This window comes from Bufo bufo, chromosome 6, assembly GCF_905171765.1.
Source record: "Bufo bufo chromosome 6, aBufBuf1.1, whole genome shotgun sequence".
NCBI lineage: Eukaryota > Metazoa > Chordata > Amphibia > Anura > Bufonidae > Bufo > Bufo bufo.
The window spans coordinates 102,074,878-102,093,395 of record NC_053394.1 but is presented as its reverse complement, the minus strand read 5'-3'; the positions used below and the strand labels follow the sequence as shown (position 1 = coordinate 102,093,395).

At 42.6% G+C, this 18,518-nt stretch overlaps 1 protein-coding gene across 2 annotated transcripts in view; it reads right to left on the bottom strand.

The window, feature by feature from the left end:
* STYK1 (serine/threonine/tyrosine kinase 1) overlaps positions 1-17,798 on the bottom strand; it is a 76,764-nt gene extending 58,966 nt beyond the window's left edge. For both annotated transcript variants that reach the window (XM_040437728.1, XM_040437729.1), the window contains exon 1: positions 17,633-17,798. The gene's annotated coding sequence lies outside the window, so the exon portion shown is untranslated. The remainder of the gene's footprint in view (positions 1-17,632) is intronic.
* Positions 17,799-18,518: the final 720 nt, after the last annotated feature.

Below are 18,518 nucleotides of genomic sequence, written 5' to 3'. Positions count from 1 at the left end.
CGGCCCTTTAAAGAGTAATGAAGGGGGAGTCGCAGAGAGCGACGAGGAGAAAGCAAAGCTGTTAAATATTTTTTTCTCCAATGTATTCACTGAGGAAAATAAACGGTCAGATGACATGCAGAATGTAAAAATAAATTCCCCATTAAAAGTGTCCTGTCTGACCCAGGAAGAAGTACAACAGCGACATAAAAAGATTAAAATAGACAAATCACCAGGATCGGATGGCATACACCCCTGTATCCTAAGGGAATTCAATAATGTCATAGCCAGACCCTTATTTCTGATATTTGCAGACTCTATACACAAGATTGGCGCATAGCAAATGTGGTGCCAATATTCAAAAAGGGTCCAAAAACAGAGCCTGGAAACTATAGGCCGGTAAGTTTTGGGTAAACTGTTTGAAGGTTTTCTGAGAGATGCTATCTTAGAGCATCTCAACGGAAATAAGCAAATAACGCCATATCAGCAATGGCTTCATGAGGGATCGGTCATGCCAAGCTAATTTAATCAGTTTCTATGAGGAGGTAAGTTCTAGACTTGACAGCGGCGAATCAATGGATGTCGTATTTCTGGACTTCTCCAAAGCATTTGACACTGTACCACATAAAAGGTTAGTATATAAAATGAGAATGCTCGGACTGGGAGAAAACGTCTGTATGTGGGTAAGTAACTGGCTGAGTGATAGAAAACAGAGGGTGGTTATTAACGGTACACACTGAGATTGGGTCACTGTCACTAGTGGGGTACTTCAGGGGTCAGTATTGGGCCTTATTCTCTTCAATATATTTATTAATGATCTTGTAGAAGGCTTGCATAGTAAAATATCAATTTTCGCAGGTGACACTAAACTGTGTAAAGTAATTAAAGGGTTTCTACCACCTCATTTTGACCTAATTAGCTCTCAGACACTAGCGATCTGCTAGTCTCTGATCTACCTAACAATGCTATTCTCAGACCTGTGTGTGGATTAGTTTCACAAAAAAACGAACTTTTATTAATATGCTAATGAGCCTCTAGGTGCTATGGGGACGTCTTTTCAGCACCTAGAGGCTCGGTCTACTCACATTGTATGCCGCCCTGCTCGTCCCTCCAGCCCGCCCATCTCCTTTTGAATGCCATCCTCCATCTGAGCCACCGGACGAATTCTCGCGCCTGCGCCATGCGCGTCTGTATTCGGCGCAGACGCAGTGAATGTCTGACCGCTCCCTGCACAGACATCTCCACTGCGCCTGCGCCGATGACCGAGATGTCTGTGCAGGCAGACATTCACTGCGCCTGCGCTGAATACAGACGCGCACGGCGCAGGCGCGAGAATTCGTCCGCTGGCTCAGATGGAGGATGGCATTCAAGAGGAGATGGGTGGGCTGGAGGGACGAGCGGGGCGGCATACAATGTGAGTAGACCGAGCCTCTAGGTGCTGAAAAGACGCCCCCATAGCACCTAGAGGCTCATTAGCATATTAATAAAAGTTAGTTTTTTAGTGAAACGGATCCACACACAGGTCTGAGAATAGCATTGTTAGGTAGATCAGACACTAGCAGATCGCTAGTGTCTGAGAGCTAATTAGGTCAAAATGAGGTGGTAGAAACCCTTTAACACTGAAGAGGACAGTATACTACTACAGAGGGATCTGGATAGATTGCAGGCTTGGGCAGATAAGTGGCAGATGAGGTTTAACACAAATGTAAAGTTATGCACATGGGAAGGAATAATGCAAGTCACCCGTACATACTAAATGGTAAAACACTCGGTAACACTGACATGAAAAAGGATCTAGGAATTTTAATAAACAGCAAACTAAGCTGCAAAAAACAGTGTCAGGAGGCTGCTGCCAAGGCCAATAAGATAATGGGTTGCATCAAAAGGGGCATAGATGCCCGTGATGAGAACATAGTCCTACCACTTTACAAATCATTAGTCAGACCACACATGGGTACAGTTCTGGGCTCCTGTGAACAAGGCAGACATAGCAGAGTTGGAGAGGGTTCAGAGGAGGGCAACTAAAGTAATAACTAGAATGGGTGGACTACAGTACCCTGAAAGATTATCAAAATTAGGGTTATTCACTTTAGAAAATAGACGACTGAGGGGAGATCTAATAACTATGTATAAATATATCAGGGGTCAGTACAGAGATCTCTCCCATCATCTATTTATCCTCAGGACTGTGACTGTGACGAGGGGACATCCTCTGCGTCTGGAGGAAAGAAGGTTTGTACACAAACATAGAAAATAGAAAAGGATTCTTTACGGTAAGAGCAGTGAGACTATGGAACTCTCTGCCTGAGGAGGTGGTGATGGTGAGTACAATAAAGGAATTCAAGAGGGGCCTGGACGTATTTCTGGAGTGTAATAATATTACAGGCTATAGCTACTAGAGAGGGGTCGTTGATCCAGGGAGTTATTCTGATTGCCTGATTGGAGTCGGGAAGGAATTTTTTATTCCCCTAAAGTGAGGAAAATTGGCTTCTACCTCACAGGGTTTTTTTTTTTTTTGCCTTCCTCTGGATCAACTTGCAGGATGACAGGCCGAACTGGATGGACAAATGTCTTTTTTCGGCCTTATGTACTATGTTACTATGTTACATCTGTGTGCATTCCATATTTTGCAGAACGGAACAGCTGGCCCCTGATAGAACAGTACTTTCCTTGTCCGTAATGCAGACAATAATAGGACATGGAAATACGGACATACGGAAACGGAATGCAAACGGAGTACCTTCGTTTTTTTGGCGGACCCATTGAAATGAATGGTTCCGTATAAGATCTGCAAAAAAAACTGAATGAAAATACGTTTGTGTGCATGAGGCCTAAGTCTGTGAATGTAGAGTAAATGTTCACAAACTGATATAAGTGTGTGTGAGACACTAACTACGAATCTCAAAATTGAAGACAATCCTTACTTTAAAAAAAAGTTACCCGCCATGGATCTGACTCCGGGGCCCCCAGCAATGGCCTAATATTGACAGGATCAAGTCTGGGTCTGATTCATCATTAGGGGCTCATGTACACAACCTTTGTTGTTTTGCGGTCCGCAAATTGCGGATCCCGTCCATGTGCGTTCCACATTTTGCAGTATGGAATAGACGGCCCATAATAGAACAGTTCTATCCTTGTCCATAATGTGGACAATAATAGGATATGTTTTATTTTTTTGCAGACTGGATATGAGGACATACGGACACAGAACGCACACAGAGTGAGAGTGTAGAGATGCTAATTTAGGGCTCATGCACACGAACATATTTTTTGTGGCCTGTATGTAGAACCATTCACTTCAATGGGGCCACAAAAAAATGGAACGGACACGGACAAAAAATATGTTCATATGCATGAGCCCTAGATTAGCATCTCTCCACTCTGAGTCATAGAGTGGGGTCCCAAGCAAGGCCCTCTATGTACATACAAATATTTTACCCCAGGGCAAATATACAGCTTGCTGCCCTAGTCCAGTATATAAATACCATATACAAGACAAAGTGCCTGTTGGCGCCCCTTTCTGCCTTGAGCCCCTAAGTAGGTCCCTGTGCCCATACAGAACATATGGACATGGATTTTCTTAAAGAGGTTGACTGAGATAATTAAAATGAAAATTAAATGTAAAGAATTTTACACTAAATTCTTTTCCCAGTGCTGTTCTGTTTGGCTTTATAAGCACCAACGGTGACGTGTCGGGATACACCACTGCACGACCGCAGTTTATAGTTTAAAGGGGTTTTCCAGAATTTTCATATTGACAGCCTATCCTTGGGATCGGTCATTATCTAATTGGTGGGGGTCCGGTGAGGACCATGGTCTTTTCCCAGGCATGTGATGTCTTTGTTCATTAGGCTCAGGGCCTAGGTGCAGCTCAGTCCCATTCAAGTGAGCTGCAATACCAAGCACAGCCACTATCTAGTGGACAGCGCTGTGCTTGGCGAGCTGTGAGGAGGCCGCAGTGCTCCCTGGAGCAATGCAGCCTCCTCAAATAGTAAATAATCCGGGTTGCCAGGAGTCAGACCCCCACCAATCTGTTATTTATAACTTATCCTGAGGATAGGTCATCATCTCTCTATTCCCTTACTATGTATTAGAGCCACTGTTTGTTGTGAGCCGGTGACATATCGGGCTTCACGACACTATGCTAGGCGGAAACTTCTGCCTAGCAGTGAGCCATGGGCGGTTTATAGCGGTGGGTACTATGCAAAATAGCATAATAAGAAAATATATCCGGGTTCAGCACCTTTAAACAACTCGTTTAAGCCATTTAAGGGATTGTCAGAGATTTGTAATTATGTCAGACAATCCCTTTAACGAGACAACACTTTAAAGGCTTTCTTCTACTCTGTTCATAGGATGGGGGTAGGTATAGTAGCAGCAGCTTCTCACTATTGTATTGTAATGACCTCCTGATGTAATATTGTCTAGAATTAATTCTTACCAGGAATAAAGGTACATGATTTGCTTAATCTTGGCATAGCCTACTGTGCAATATTCAACATCGCATTGTCTTTTCGTGCATAGTTACAGTATCAGGTTATAATTACAATCTACAGTGTTAACTGAGATGCATCAACTGTTCTGGCCATGTTCACAAATTGTCCTGAGGACATAGTACAATTAGATCCGAATAGATTTAGTTTATTTGCCAAAAGTACTTGAGTTTCTGCATTTTTACCCTAATCAACTATTAGGAGTTTTATTTTAATGGGATGATCCCACAAAAACTATTTGGCCTATTACACACGAACGTATTTTCTTTCCGTGTCCGTTTTTATTGCGGACCGTATGCAGAACCATTCACTTCAATGGGTCCGCAATAAAAAAAGGAAGTTACTCCGTGTGCATTCCGTTCCGTAAAAAAATAGAACATGTCCTATTATTGTCCGCATTGCGGACAAGGATAGTACCGTTCTATGAAGGGCCAGCTGTTCCGTTCCGCAAAATATGAAATACACACAGATGTCATCCTTATTTTTTGCGGGCCACAAAATACATAAGGTCGTGTGCAGGAGGCCTTACTATGCAATGAATATGGAATATTCAAATGAAGCATTATTGCAATATACATGCAACTAATATATGCAGCGACACCTTGAGGATCCAATGTAGAGGATAGGAGTGGTAGTGGCCCTCATGAAGTGTTGTTTCACAGTGTACTCGTAAAACTGGAAATACATACAGTAGCAGCAGTCTTTAAAGAGGACCTTTCACCGATCCTGACATTGTGAACTAAGTATACAGACATGTAGAGCGGCGCCCGGGGATCTCACTGCTCTTACTATTATCCCTGGGCGCCGCTCCGTTCTCCCGTTATGTCCTCCGGTATGTTCGGGGACTTGGTTATAGTAGGCCGGTTCTGCTGGGCGTCTCCTTCTCCTAGGCTGTAGCGCTGGCCAATCGCATAACAGAGCTCACAGCCTGGGAGAAAAAAACCTTTCTATCTAAAAATATTTAACTATGGTCAACCTGGCCCACCAGAGAACAAAAGGATCCTCAGGTGGGCAAAGATCCTCACATGAAAATGGGTCTGCACCACAGCAATGACCATGAAGTCTAGCAAACTGAACTTCAATTTAACATACAACCGTTGAGTGCTGCCAACCTTTGACAGCACGACAATTGCTACCAATCATAGAGCTAAAGAAGTTCAATCACTAGGATTGGAGTTAATTCCAATCCAGGCCATTGTCATTTGCTTGTAGCTAGCTGGGTGTTCATGTATGTGTGTATGTAGTAGTATACCGCTTCAGCACATGTGCTGTACATGATGATACAGGAAGTAGCTAAAGACGGAATTACAACAGGTTTCAGCCTCATGAATTAAATACAATGGTCTTTCAGTGTTTAGTAACACCCAAGAGATGTGCGACTCTTTTCATCTTTTTTTCCTACCTCCAAAGATGTGCAGAGCAATGACAGATAACCCAACTCAATCAGGTCACAAATCTTATCTTAACTTGTAAATAAAGCACAAAAATAACATTTACATTAATGAAAACACATCTGTTTCCTACTGAGAAATCCATACACTTAAGGAATTACTCTATGCAGATAGGAGACCTGTCTGTCTTCTTCCGAATCTGCCAATATGCGCTGACACCATTTTTCCACAGGGCTGCTTGTACAGTTTATTTAATGTCACATCAGTTACCCAATATGCATGTTGTTCACTTTCAGTGATAATTTAGCAGTTTTGTAAATCCTGGTGTATATACTATGTTGTATTTTAACTTTTTATAATAAAGGATTGGCACTCAATTTCTGGAATCAACTTGAGGAAGGGGATTATTATAAAAAAAAAAATTTTATTAGTGGGTGTCACCATTACAAGATAAAAAACATTAAAATGGACAACATATATTTAAAATATAAGAAAAAGAACTGGATCGCACATCCTCAATATTATGCTTTTATCAAACTGCTTCTCAGCATAATTAACATCACTTCTCAGCAATATATCGTATACCTACCCCTATGCTACATACTGTACATGAGGCATTAGTATACAATTTGATCAAAAAACATAGGCCCACTCACCGCAACAAGGTTGCCTCTTTGAATGGGACCCTAACCTAACTTTGGCGCAGCACTGCACGGCGACCACCAATGCCGCAGCACCGCCCCAGCAGGTCCCAGTAGCCAAACAGCGCTGATACCAGAGGGGGAAAGAGCATGGATTATACAATACATATAAAATATAAGAAAAAGAACTGGATCGCACTCCTCCCCATTCCGCCCAGGTGCTTTTAATTAGCAGGAGTCTGCATAAGGGTATAAATTCCTACCTCTCAGTTCCTTATAGTATGTGATAAGGTGAGTACCACACCTGTTCACATGGTGAAGTACTGCACGGCGGCCATTGTTGCTTTGGTGCTGTCCTAGTGGGTTAGTGGGGCCCAGTGCCAAGGTGGCTTTGCCAGACAATGGGGGCGCTGTTTGGCTACTGGGTCCTGCTGCCTGCTGGGGCAGTGCTGCGGCATTGGTGGTCGCTGTGCAGCACTGCGGCAAATTTAGGTTAGGGTCCCATTCAAAGAGGCAACCTTGTCGCGGTGAGTGGGCCTATGTTTTTTGATCAAATTGTATACTAATGCCTCATGTAAAGTATGTAGCATAGGGGTAGGTATACGATATAGTGCGCTGAGAAGCAATGTTAATTATGCTGAGAAGCAGTTAGATAAAAGCATAGTATTGAGGATGTGCGATTCAGTTCTTTTTCTTATATTTTATAATTTATTATGGCGTCGATGTATGGGGGTTTGCCAACAAAGACCATGAGGTACGCTGACCACAGACATCACAGTAGACAGCCGAATCCATCGATCCCCAGTGCACAAGATCCGACCGATACAACACCTGAGGTAAGATCGCTCTACGCTAAAAGACACGTGGGACGCCACGGCCAGCATGAGATATCGATCCCTCAGCTGCTAACCGTAAGTGCATGTGAAGGGAGAACTGTTGCATATGCAGTAATAAGGAGGCTGACCGAGCGGTTTTTGTCTGGAAAGCAGCTACATGGTGGAATTATAAGTATACATATTATATGCACCTGTGCTAAGGATTTAAAGCAAAACAATATATGTTGTCCATAATTTAAAGACTCTTGACGATGGAGCACCGGATGATTTATTCAGCACTGGAGTTTTAACAAACATTCTATTTATTTTAACACTGTAATTTGGCATTTGGGGACTACTATTTATACAGTCCAACTTTTTTCTATATATTTATACCCCTAGAGCGCAATACTGTCTAAAGAGTCATATTTCCAGATGAATATTGTTTTATAGATCTATATTGCAAAACATCTAATAGTGCATATATATTCCTAGAGAAGTATACAGTTGTAGACAATTTATATCTAGTTTTGTATATTTAGTGTATATATACAAGGGCTTTTTTAATGTTTTTTATCTTGTAAAGGTGACACCCAAATGAACAGCTGGGTCCTCTGAGCAGGAGCCACGCTTATATCACAGCTATCCATTGTGACATATAGTGGATGATCTATAAGGGAAAGCCCATATGCCTCAAGTAGTGTTGAGCGAACTTGTGTTTTAAGTTCGGCGTCTAAAGTTCGGGTTCGGGTTATCTAAGAATCGCGTTATGGATTCCGCTACCACGGACCAGAACTTGGTCCGTAGTAGCGGAATCCATAACGCGATTCTTCAATAACCCGAACCCGAACTTTAGACGCCGAACTTAAAACACAAGTTCACTCAACACTAGCCTCAAGCCCTTTAGACTTCAAGCTGGAAAAACATTGTGTAGAAATGACAGCATATGCCAGACTCATGTTAGTACCTGATATTTAAAGACAGGCCTTGCAGGATTCTTCAATGGACACTTATTGCATGTTGTGTATATATAACAGAAGGAAATAAATACTAAAATATTTTTGTTTTATGACAGGTGAAAACATAGATCTTTTCTTTGGTGTCACACAGGTCTTTGGGAACTTTAACTTTTTTTTCACATTTTGTTAAGTTGCGGCCTTCTACTAAAATAAAAAAAGAAATAAAAAATCTAGTTTTCCTCCATCAGTCTGCACTCAATACTCCATAACGGCAATTTGAAAACCCGAATTTTAGATTTTTTGCCAAAGACCAAACAAAAATTTCACATGGGGATAACTATCCATACCCTTTTACTATCACACGTGAAACTAAGCTCTGGGGCCTCCCATTTCTCTTGATCATCTTTGAGATGTATCTGCACTTTGATTTGGGGTCCATCTGTGGTAAATTCAGTTGATAAGACATGATTTGGAAAGATACACACCTGTCTATATAAGGCTTCCTAGATGACAATGCATATCAGAGCAAAAACCAAGCCATGAGGAGGAAAAACTGTTTATAGAGATCAGAGACAGGATTGTGTGGAGGCACAGATCCGGAATATAGTGCTAAAAAAAAAAATCTGCACTAAAAGTCTCCAGGAGCACAATAGTGACCCCTTAGTGACCACCCATACATCTTTTTACAGCGGTCACTAAGGGGCCTTGGGCTGGAGTGCCGCCTTTTTATGGCGGCCCTTCAGCCCAAGTTAGCGCTTAAATCAAGCACTGGAGCCCGGTGCCCGCAGCTCCCGGAGGAAGCTGAGTGCTCGGGGCAGTGATCAGAGACCGTTACAGTGTATCACAGCGATCAGAGAAAATGCCGGCAGCAGAGCTCCCAGCAGTAAACTTTCTCCCTCCTCTCATGTAAGAGAGGAGGGAGAAAGTCTCCGGTGCAGGGATCGGGTCCCCCAGCTTCCCCATAAGGGAAAGCTGGGTCCCGATCCTCACCCCCCCCCCCCGCCCTCGAGAAAGATGGTGGCGGCGACCCGGCGCATGCACACACTATAAGCCAGCCGCCGCCGCCCCCGCAGTATATCTCTCTCCTCAGGAGAGGAGAGATAATAAGTAATTATTCCCTGATCGGGTCCTGCAGCACCCTGATCGGGGGCAATATGGCCTCCAATGTATTTATTAAAGGGCAGGTACCCCCCCAGTAAAAAAAAATAAAAATGGCGCAGACATGCGCACTGGTTACTGTGCTGAAGATCTGCCTTCAGCACAGTAACTAACAGGGACCAATAGTAATGGTCCCTGATCATGTGGTCTCCATGATAAACCTATCATAGAGATCACATCCATTATATTTACTAACACAGCTAGGACATGGGCTGTGTTTCTCTCTCTCCTCAGTGCAGTTGTTCTGTGAGGAAAGAGATCAGACTTCTGTCCTGGTTGTGCGCTGACCGCCATCCGTAACTGGCGGTCAGTGGGTGTCCGTCATTAGGCGTCCGTCGGTGACGGTCAATTATTTTCATTAGGGACCCTGTGTCCGTCTGTTACTGACGGTCAGTGGGTGTCCATCAGTGGGTGTTTGTCAGTGGGTGTCCGTCATTAGGCGTCCGTCTATGGGCGTAACTACCATAGCGGCAGACCATGCGACTGCTATGGGGGCCAGGGCAAGAAGGGGCCCAGTTGGGATCATCTCCTCTTCTACTGGAGAGGAAAACTTGGTCAGGACTCTACCCTCTAAAGAAACAACTTTTAGCAAATGATCGAGGCAGGGGAAAAATGGCCCAAGGGTCATTGAAAGGGGTTTAGGCAGACACCCTTCAGTCCTGTGTGGGGGGCCTGGTTTTTATCCTTGCTATGAGACCCTTACTTCTCTATGTACGCCACTGCGTCCGTCATTAGGCTTCTATTAGTGACGGTCAATTATTTTCATTAGGGACCCTGTGTCGGTCTGTTACTGGCAGTCAGTGGGTGTTCGTCATTATGCGTCCGTCATTAGGCGTCTATTAGTGACGGTCAATTATTTTCATTAGGGACCATGTGTCCATCTGTTACTGGCGGTCAGTGGGTGTCCATCATTAGGAGTCCGTCACTAGTTTATTAGGGACGGTCAGTTATTTTCATTTCTTTCGGAGCTTTTTATATAAAAAAAACTGGCTCAGAGATTATTCAGTGCAGAGCAGGCATATGAATTTCTATGTTCTGACCACTCTGAATATGACACCGCTTCAGAGGCGGAAATATCTTCAGATAGCGGGGACTCTAGTTCCGCTTCCATCCCCAGACCCCATAGCCCTTTGGTGGTAGAAGTCGCCACCTCATCTCATTCTCCACCCATTCATTCTACTATGTGGGTTCCTGCTACTTCAATTAATGTGGGCGTCACCAATTTTTCCCCTTATGATTTTTTTCATTTATTTGGGGACGATAAAGTCCTGGAGTTAATTGTGCAGCAAACTAATCTGTACGCCACACAGTTTGCTGTACAAAAGCCCACGTCTATCTATATAAGGCTACTTTCGCGTTTTGGCCGGATCTGTCATGGATCTGCAAAAACTGATCCATTACAATAATACAACCGCGTGTATCCGTCATGAACGGATCAGTTCGTATTATTTGTAACATAGCCAAGACGGATCCGTCATGAACTCCGTTGAAATTCAATGGGAGACGAATCGATCCGTTTTCTATTGTGCCAGATTATGTCAGAGAAAACGGATCCGTCTCCATTGACTTACATTGTGTGCCAGGACGGATCCATTTGGCTCAGTTTTGTCAAGCGGACAGCAAAACACTGCAGGCAGCATTTTGGTGTCCGCCTCCAGAGCGGAATGGAGACTGATCGGAGGCAAACTGATGCATTCTGAGCAGATCGTTTTCCATTCATAATGCATTAGGGCAAAACTGATCTGTTTTGGACCGCTTGTGAGAGGCCAAGACGGATCTCACAAACGGAAAGCCAAAACGCGAGTGTGAAAGTAGCCTTAGACGGTGGACCCCCACAAGTGTCCCTGAAATTAAAAAAAAGTTTGGGGCTTATCCTGGGCATTGTAAAAAAGCCATCTGTCCGATCCCATTGGGCTGCGAGTACTGTCCACTCAACCACTGTGTTTGCAGCAGTTATGTCCCGAAACTGCTATGAAGCCCTAATACGGTATATGCATTTTTCAGACAATTCCCAAGTCCCCCCCAGAACTGACCCAGCCTATGACCGCCTAAATAAATTGAGGCCCCTTATTTCCCTCCTTATGGATTTAATCTTAAAATTATATACCCCTGAAAAAAATCTATCCTTCGATGAATCCCTTTTTAGTTTTAAAGGCCGCCTTTCCTTCCGTCAGTTTATTCCCTCCAAGCGTGCCAGATATGGGGTAAAATTAAATAAGGTGTGCGAGAGCACAACTGGCTACACTTGCGGTCTATCTGTATATGAGGGCAGAGACTCCCAACTTAATCTCCCAGGCTGCCCCAAAAATATTGGGACATGGGAAAAAATTGTGTGGGATCCATTCCTGCACGAAGGGTACCACGTGTACACCAATAATTTTTACACTAGTATACCCCTTTATAAATCCGCCCATGCTGCAAACACAGGGGCTTGTGGGAAAGTCCGTAAAAAATGGAGTGGGATACCCACAACCCTGGTGTCCAAGCGTTTAGAGAAAGGAGCATCCTTCTGTCACAGGTGAAGTGTCACGGCAGGAGTGGGGGAAACCCCCCACCGTGCGGTGTCAAAGGGAAAAAGGGGATCAGCCTGGCCAAAAGGAGTAATAAGGGAGCAGGTCACCTCCTACTGCGTCCCTAATCCTCTCCCTGACTCCTCACTGTATGAGCGGACCCCGATGGTAGGACGACTCATACTTAGGATACCTAGAAACCCTAAGTCGCCCTGGTAATCCCTCACTTAGGAGCAGCGGAGAGACAACCTGTTCATCCCAGTAATGGAGGAACAGGAGTCTCTATCTGAGGCCAGGCTGCAAGGAGAGGGGAACACATACAGCATATGGAGATGGCAGGTAAGTGAAACCAGTAACACACCTACCTGACACAGACACACTGACTGGAACCCGTGCACAAGTGCTGATGTCCACACCAACATAAAAGGACACAGCACACACCACAAACCACATAGGAATGCAGGACACCATAGCTGCAATAACGTGAGACACCACAAAAACATCTACTATCTTCTATGAGCACAAGAGTGTCTCTCACTGGACAGATGGCATATGAAGACCAGGAGGATAACTCCAGCATACACCATAGCTGGAGTACCCCTCAGCTTCAGGCATCCAGCAGAGGCTAAATAGCCCAAGCAGCCACACCCACACACACATAAACCCAGTGTTAAAACACTAGGAAGGGAGTTAACCCTTCCAACACCAGACAAGTGGAGGAAGCCACTTAAAGGGGAAGTGCACACACAAGCAAGGAAAGCTACACGTTGCCGCAGGCAACAACATGCGTGGCAACCATGTCACAGCAATCACCCAGAAGGCCGAGACACTGCCACCGCATGCACACACAGCAGCACGTTGCCGCGGGCAACTGCAAGTGTAGCAACAGTGTCACAGCGCACACCATAGGCAGTGACATGAAGTTTGCAGATAGCTGGAACTTATGAATAAATGATCGACTGACTTGATCCCAAACTAAGGAGCTTATACGTGAGCCCTATAAAACCCTGAGAGCTCTCCCTGACTGCTATGCACATGCAAGAGTCTCGATGGTAGACGATTGCATGCCCACGTACCTAAGTCTGTGTGACACCTGAAAACCCTATAATAGTGAGGGGACACGACCACCAGCTCCCTGCACTTAATACGGACGGAGTCAGGGTCACCTAGAATCAAGCCAGCAAAGAAACACAATAAAGTAAAGGACTTATCTGAGCAAACAGCAGAAGCAGCCTCCAGCAGTGAACACTTCATCCAGGAAGTAGTATAAACCGCAAAGTGAGGCAGTATGGGAGGGAATATAAAGGAAGACGATTAGTCTAAATAAGTGACACCTGGCAGAAGGAAAGGAGATGAGAAAGTAAAACCAAAACAAAGAACATCATACAAGAGGTAGAGAAGAACGTCTGCCGGACCTTCTCACAGAACTGGCGGTAACAACTTCGCCCTTGCAAGTGACCAGCTGCTTGCAGTGAAGTGAAAGGACAGGAAGGATGTCTACATGCTCACCACCGTGCACGCAGACACCACAGTGGCAGTTAGGGAGAAGGGGGCTACTGCTGACAAGCACAAACCGGTCTGTGTGACAGACTACAATAAATTTATGGGAGGTGTAGACCTCTCGGACCAGGCACTTCAACCCTACCCAGTGAAGCGAAAAAACAGGGCCTGGTATAAAAAGGTAGCAATCTATCTCATTCAGATTGCTACCTATAATAGTTTTGTTTTATTTAAAAAGTTCCAGGAGAAGGTGGTTGAGAGTGTCCTGTTTGAGTCCCACGCACCTGGGCAAGCCTTTGAATCTGAGATTGTTCGAAGGCTTTTAGAACGCCACTTCCCTCACCACGTCCCTGCCACTACCAGCAAGACATATCCTCAGAAACGATGCCGGGTGTGTAGCAAACATGGAAGGAGGAGGGACACCCGAATTTACTGACCCAGTTGCCCATCACAACCAGGCCTGTGAAATTACCCTGTTTTGAGACGTACCATACAGTTGCTAATTATTAATTTTATTTAATACCAAAAAGGGTGGCTGGGGGGTCTTTTAAGGAAGTCAATTTATTCTCATTTTCTGTTTAGTTTGTGGGCTTTCCATGGAGGGAGGGATTATTTTTGGGATGGGTTGTGGAGATAATTTTTTTTTCAGACATTGGAACTTTTCTGATTTGTTTTCTTAATTTTTCTAATTTCATTTTTTATGACTATGTCCTGCCATACAAAGCTGTTAATTCCATTCACATTACTGTATCATGATTTTGGCATTATATTTTTTTATTTGGAGGATCTCTAATGATTGAGTTGTTCTTCACCAGTACACTAAGGGCTTTATTAAGAATTTCTTTTTTTTTTTGGACCCCCCACAACACGTCTAGAAATATTGACATAATTTTGGGAATTAGTGATCCATTACTGTTCCTACAGACGGTTCTGGACACTGTCCTTTTATATATTCTGTAGGTGACTGGTTGATTGTGTGCATTGCGGTTTCAACCTTACTGGGCAGGGGCCTGTTATGGTGCACCGCGTCACTTAGCACATTCGTCTCTCATATAGGGATTGATGGGGCTAAAGAGACGTTGTACGACCAGTCAGCGTCCTTGAATGCCAGCTTGTCATTATAGCCCTATCGGTGTTCTTGTATCTTATGAACAAACTGGAATTTGCAACATAGTTGGAGATATTTTGCTCCGTTTTCTTGGAGTTGCCTTTTACTACAGTTCATCCCCCCCCCCCCCTTTTTTTTCAGTTTGGCGAGACATAGTCAAAAGTACAGGCAAATGCCTTTTTAGAAATCTGCCTCCCTTATAAGTGCACAGCTTCACTTCTCATCTGTACGCGCCACAAAGATAAGGCGGATTTCTAAGACAGTAACACGGTTACTCATCAAAAAAAAAAAATTCTCCAATTTCCTGTGAAAATGTTATTAACAATTTGAATAAAACCATACATACTCATTGTATCATCCTATAATAATTTAGCATTCATGCTTTAAGGGATCTAGTTTTTAAAATGGGGTCAACGCCATTACATGTGTGCAATGGGGCCTGAACCATTTTCAGTTTATTATCTGAAAGACCTCCTTTATGTTTGGGCCCTGCCATGTGTCAAGACATAAGATTAGGGCCACAATGGGGATATTTCTGAAGACAGGAGAAATGGGGTGATACATTTCTTCATTTTCATGTGCTCTGTAGAAAAAAAATCTGTCTTTAATAAATTGACACTTTTGTGTAAAAAATGAAAAAATATTTTTTTTGCCTGCGTAGCATTCATTTCTGTAAAAAAACTAGAGGGTCTAAAAGATCACTAAATCACTAGATGAATACCTTAGGGGGTCTAGTTTTCAAAATAGGGTCATTTATGGGGGTTTCTATAATTTTGGCAGCTCAATGCCATTAAAAGTGTGCAATGGGGACTGAACCATTTTAAATTTATCTGAAAGCCACTGGGTGTTCCTTTATGTTAGGGCCCTGCCGTTTGTCAAGAGATTAGATAAGGGCCACTATGGGGTATTTATGACGACAGGAGAAATGGGGTGATATATTTTGGGGTGTACTTCTTCATTTTCATGTGCTCTGTAGAAAAAAAATCTGTCTTTAAGTTGACACTTTTGTGTAAAAAATGAAAAATATATTTTTTTCGCCTGCTTAGCATTAATTTCTGAAAAAAACTAGGGGTCTACAAGCTCTCTACACCCCTAGATGAATACTTTAGGGGGTCTAGTTTTCAAAATGGGGTCATTTATGGGGGTTTTCTATTGTTTTGGCAGCTCAGTGTCATTACAAGTGTGCAATGGGGTCTAAACCATTTTCAAGCAAATTTTGCATTCTGAAAGTCACTGGGTGCTCCTTTATGTTAGGGCCCTGCCGTGTGTCAAGACATAAGATTAGGGCCACAATGGGGGTATTTCTGAAGACAGGAGAAATGGGCTGATACATTTTGGGATGTACTTCTTCATTTTCATGTGCTTTGTAGAAAAAAAAACATTCTTTAAATTGACACTTTTGTGCAAAAATGAATTTTTTTTTTATTTTCACCTTCTTAGCATTAATTTCTTTAAAAGACTAGGGGGTCAAAAAACGAATTACACCCATAGATGAATACGTTAATGGGTCTAGTTTTCAAAATGGGATCACTTTTGGGGGGTTCTAATATTCTGATACTTATAAGCCTCTGCAAACTTGGCTTGTTGCAGGAAAAATATGTACTTCAAAAATGTTTTTATTTATTTTAAAATGGTAAGTCTCCTAAATTTTAAAAAAAGTTAAAGTTTTTTGTAAGTGCAGCCAAAATAAAGATGTGGGGATATATTTCTAATAAAAATATTGAATAGTATTTATGTATGTATGTGAAATATTGCAGTTGAAAAAAGGAAAATATGCCAATTTTTTTAAATTTTCATAGATTTTTAGTTTTTTAATAAAGATACACATATTTTATCGGAAAAATTTTACTACCTAAGTAAAGTACAATATGTTATGAGAAAACAATGTCAGAAATACTTTGATGTGCAAAACCTTTACAAAGTTATTCTCTGATAAATTGACACATGTTAGTTTTCCAAAATCTGGCTTGGTCATTAAGGCCCAAACAGGCTTGGTAGACATACTGAGCTGATTCTAAGGTGTTATAATATGTAAAATATGTACTAAGGATATATACAATCCTTATTTGTTAGTATGCTGAACGCAGCAATTTATTACCATAACAATTAACATTCTTACATTATTGCATACCAAGCAGCTATACATAGTCACACGTGTTTCTGTATTCTTAAATGTGTGAATCAGTTAAACACATCAGTAATATTCTAATTCATACAAAGTGAGTGACATAAAGGGCTCGTTCACATGACCGTTTGAAGCCCGTGCTCTTGCTGTGGACGGCAAATTGCGCTCTGCAGTGCACGGGCACCATCCGTGGGACAGGCGCATGGGGATCGCAGACCTATTCACTTGAATGGGTCCGCGATCCTTCTGTTCCGCAAAAAGCTAGAGTGAGTTCTATTTTTTTTTTGCGGTGCGGAAGCATGAAACGGAACCCCAGAAAGCACTCCGTAGTGCTTCCGTAGTCTTCCGTTCCGTTCTTCCGTTCCACACCGTTCCGCATCTCTGGATTTGCGAGCCCTAACAGAGCCCCTATCAGTGCATATTTCCACATTACCTTAGGTACAAAACCATGTGCCTCTCTGTTTGGTCTTCTCAAAAATTTACATTATAATACAAATTGTCAACTATTGTGGTAAAAAGTGGGCAAAGCAGTATGTATAGTGTTTTTGTAGACTTTGTAAGTCTATTACCATAATATATATTTTTGATTTTCTTGTACATTCCTTCATTTTACATCTGGTCTTGTTTCCTATATAAAAGAAGGATCCAAGATTCATCATAAATAATGAATTATAACACAAAACCTCTAAAGATCTTTTGGTCTTTTCACTATTTTGTGTAATGGTGTCAGTTCAGGTTATTATTATCAACCCTACAACAACTCCTTGAAAATCATCCTTGATCTCCCAAGACCTACACCGGTGTGAACATTTAATACAAAATATCAGCTAAAGGATTAGTAAAAACTACAAACGTGTCTAAAACAATACATTATCTGATCTTTTCTATGCTATGAGTATGTATCCGTTCCTTATATAACATACAGTAAATTGTTTTCTTTGAGATTAACTTACTTTTTTGTAGCTTTTGTCCTTTCTTCGTGAACATGTTTATCTCGCTGTCCCCTACTATCTCAGCGATTATCCCTCAATGATTTCTGTGTGTCTTCCTCTGTGACTTTCTCAACTGTAGAACTCTTCAGACAGGCAGGACTGTCCCAGGATACACGTCTGTGATCAGATTTCCACTGACTTCACACCTGTCTGACGGGTCTTTCTGGCTCTGATGTGTACTGAATGACTCCCCACCCCTATTCAGTGTGTAAGGCAGGCAGTCTCCCAAGCATACAGGGTGCAGCTGCAAGTTAGAAGCATGTAGTACAATACAGGAACACACCAAACACATAATAGCTGCCAGCAACATGGGTAACATGAGTGACAAGAAGGACAACACAGAGTAACACATTCTGAATTACTGTTTATACTGCTACATAGAAACCGGGTAGAATGAATAAAAGCGTTGGAAACAAAGCAATAGCAAAGTATTTCAATGAGTATGAGAGGATCTAAAAATTAGAAATATTGCAGTTTGAAAAATTAAGAATTTGGTTCAGTAGTGGATACGTGGCGTCAAACATTGAGAAACACTGTCCTACGCTTAAAATGTATTAGATGAAAACATATAGGTATATACAGACAATTTTTCAACACCAGGTTAATGAAATAACAGGGAAACAGTAAGGGGGAGATTTATCATCTGGCGTAAAAAAAAAAAGTCGCAAACAGTGTTTGTGTATTTCTAAACACCACTTGTGACAAATTTTGCAATTTTTCACACCGCCCTTGTCACTTTTCCGAAAATTGTGCATGGAGGGGGGGGGGGGGGGGCAGTACAAATGGAAGACAGAAATCTATGGCAGCTCGGAGCTGGCGCACGGACTGCCCGAGGCTGCACCTTATT